This window comes from Arachis stenosperma, chromosome 4 (genome assembly GCF_014773155.1).
Source record: "Arachis stenosperma cultivar V10309 chromosome 4, arast.V10309.gnm1.PFL2, whole genome shotgun sequence".
In the NCBI taxonomy this organism is placed as follows: Eukaryota; Viridiplantae; Streptophyta; class Magnoliopsida; order Fabales; family Fabaceae; genus Arachis; species Arachis stenosperma.
Genome location: NC_080380.1, coordinates 72,191,690 through 72,194,825, shown reverse-complemented (window position 1 = coordinate 72,194,825; position 3,136 = coordinate 72,191,690). Strand labels below are relative to the sequence as shown.

General features: G+C 36.3%; 1 non-coding gene across 1 annotated transcript; it reads right to left on the bottom strand.

The window, feature by feature from the left end:
• Positions 1-2,372: 2,372 nt before the first annotated feature.
• LOC130977886 (small nucleolar RNA R71) lies at positions 2,373-2,479 on the bottom strand. The gene has a single exon (XR_009085558.1). It is a non-coding gene; the product is annotated as a small nucleolar RNA R71 (small nucleolar RNA).
• Between the last annotated feature and the right edge of the window lie 657 nt (positions 2,480-3,136).

Below are 3,136 nucleotides of genomic sequence, written 5' to 3'. Positions count from 1 at the left end.
TCCTACCAATGAATTACATAAGTATCTCTATCTTTATCTTTTATGTTATTTTCGTTCATCATCATATCCATTTGAGTCTGCCTGACTAAGATTTACAAGATGACCATAGCTTGCTTCATACTAACAATCTCCGTGGGATCGACCCTTACTCACATAAGGTATTACTTGGATGACCCAGTGCACTTGCTGGTTAGTTGTGCGAAGTTGTGTAATGCCATGGAATTGAACCACCAAGTTTTTGGAGTTCATGACCAGGGATTATGAGAGTTGTGAAAAGTATTGTTCACAATTTCGCGCACCAAGTTTTTGGCGCCGTTGCCGGGGATTGTTTGTGTATGGACAACTGACGGTTCATCTTGTTGCTTAGATTAGGTATTTATTTTCTTCAGAGTTCTTAAGAATGAATTCTAGTGTTTCAAGGTGATGTTCTTATCATCACCAAAGCTGATTGATCCTCATCAATTTAGCTCTTGAATGCAATGTCCTGCTGAAGCTTGGCTAGCTATGTCTAATTCCTTTAGACTAAAGCTTTAGACTAACATTGCATGATTCCTGGGATTCTCATTAAGAATTTTGATATCTTTATTTCCTTTTCACTTAATTTTCGAAAAACCCAAAAAAAAAATTACAAAATCATAAAATCCAAAAATATTTTTTGTTTGAGTCTCGAGTCTCATCTTAAGTTTAGTGTCAATTGCATGTTTCTGTTCTTATTGCATTCATGCATGTGTCCTCATTGATCTTCAAGTTGTTCTTGATGATTTCCTTGTTTTGATCTTTGAATTCTATTGACTTGAGTGTTACATTCTCATTTTGTTAGTGTCAATGGTATACAAACTGCTAAGTTTGGTGTCTTGCATGCATTATTATTTGATTTTAGTTGCATTTTGATTATTCCTTATTATTAAAAATCCAAAAATATTTTTAATTTGTGTCTTTTCAAGTCAATAATACAGAGAATTGAAGATTCAGAACATACTGCAGAGGAATCACACAGAAAAAGCTGGGCATTCAAAAATGCCCAGTGAAGAAGACGGACTGGCGTTTAAACGCCAGCCAGGGTGCCTGGCTGGGCGTTTAACGCCCAAAAGGGTAGTAGTTTGGGCGTTAAACGCCAGAATGTGCACCATTCTGGGCGTTTAACGCCAGGATGGCACAAGGGGGAGAATTTTGTTTTCAAATCAATTTTTTTTCAAGTTTTCAAAGTTTTTCAAAATCAAATCTTTTTCAAATCAAATCTTTTCAATCAAATGTTTTCAAAATCAATTTCTTTCCTTTTTCAAAGATATTTGCTATCAATTAATGATTTGATTCAACATTTCAAGTATGTTGCCTTTTCTGTTGAGAAAGGTTTAATGTTTGAATCATATCTTTTCTTGTTAGGCAAGTCATTAATTTTTAAAATCAAATTTTTTTTAAAAATTGTTTTCAAATCATATCTTTTTAAAAGCATAACTTTTCAATCAAATCTTTTTTATCACATCTTTTTCAAAATAGTTTTCAATCAAATCTTTTTGATTTCTAATTTCAAAATCTTTTTCAAAAAACATTTGATTTCTTTTCCACTTTCATTTTCGAAAATCAAGTAGTGTTTTTCAAAAATATTTTCAAAATCCTTTAATTAATTTTCGAAAATTACTTCCCTTCTTCTCACATCCTTCTATTTATGGACTAACAGTATTCCTTAATGCAAAATTCGAACTCCATCTTCTTTGATAAGTTCGAATTTTCTACTTCTGTCTTCTACTTTTCTTTTCCTCTGACACCTCAAGGAATCTCTATACTGTGACATAGAGGATTCCACATTTTCTTGTTCTCTTCTCTTTCTTATGAGCAGGAGCAAAGACAAAGGTATTCTTGTTGAGGCAGATCCTAAACCTGAAAGGACCTTGAAGAGAAAGCTAAGAGAAGCCAAAGCACAACTCTCTTTAGAGGACCTGACCGAATTCTTCAAAGAAGAAGAACACATGGCAGCCGAAAACAACAACAATGCCAACAATGCAAGGAAGGTGCTGGGTGACTTTACTGCACCTACTCCCGACTTCTATGGGAGAAGCATCTCTATCCCTGCCATTAGAGCAAACAACTTTGAGCTTAAGCCTCAATTAGTTTCTCTAATGCAACAGAATTGCAAGTTCCATGGACTTCCATTGGAAGATCCTCATCAGTTCTTAGCTGAGTTCTTGCATATCTGTGACACAGTCAAGACTAATGGGGTTGACCCTGAGGTCTACAGACTTATGCTATTCCCTTTTGCTGTAAGAGACAGAGCTAGAACATGGTTGGACTCTTAACCTAAAGAAAGCCTGGACTCTTGGGAAAAGCTAGTCAATGCCTTCTTGGCAAAGTTCTTTCCACCTCAAAAATTGAGTAAGCTTAGAGTGGAAGTCCAAACCTTCAGACAAAAGGATGGAGAATCCCTCTATGAAGCTTGGGAAAGATACAAACAATTAATTAGAAAATGTCCCTCTGACAGGCTTTCTGAATGGAGCATCATAGGTATTTTCTATGATGGTCTCTCTGAACTATCCAAGATGTCTTTGGATAGCTCTGCTGGAGGATCCCTTCATTTGAAGAAGACGCCTACTGAAGCTCAAGAACTGATTGAAATGGTTGCAAATAACCAATTCATGTATACTTCTGAAAGAAATCCTGTGAACAATGGGACTAGTCAGAAGAAAGGAGTTCTTGAGATTGATGCTCTGAATGCCATTCTGGCTCAGAACAAGATATTGACTCAACAAGTCAATTTGATCTCTCAAAGTCTGTCTGGAATGCAAAATGCACCAAGCAGTACTAAGGAAGCTTCATCTGAAGAAGAAGCCTATGATCCTGAGAACCCTTCAATGGAAGAGGTGAATTACCTAGGAGAACCCTATGGAAACACCTATAATTCTTCATGGAGAAATCACCCAAATTTCTCATGGAAGAATCAAGAGAGACCTCAACAAGGTTTCAATAACAATAATGGTGGAAGAAATAGGTTTAGCAATGGCAAGCCTTTTCCATCATCTTCTCAGCAACAGACAGAGAATTCTAAGCAGAACCCCTCTGACTTAGCAACCATGGTCTCTGATCTGATCAAAACCACTCAAAGTTTCATGACTGAAACAAGATCCTCCATTAGGAATTTGGA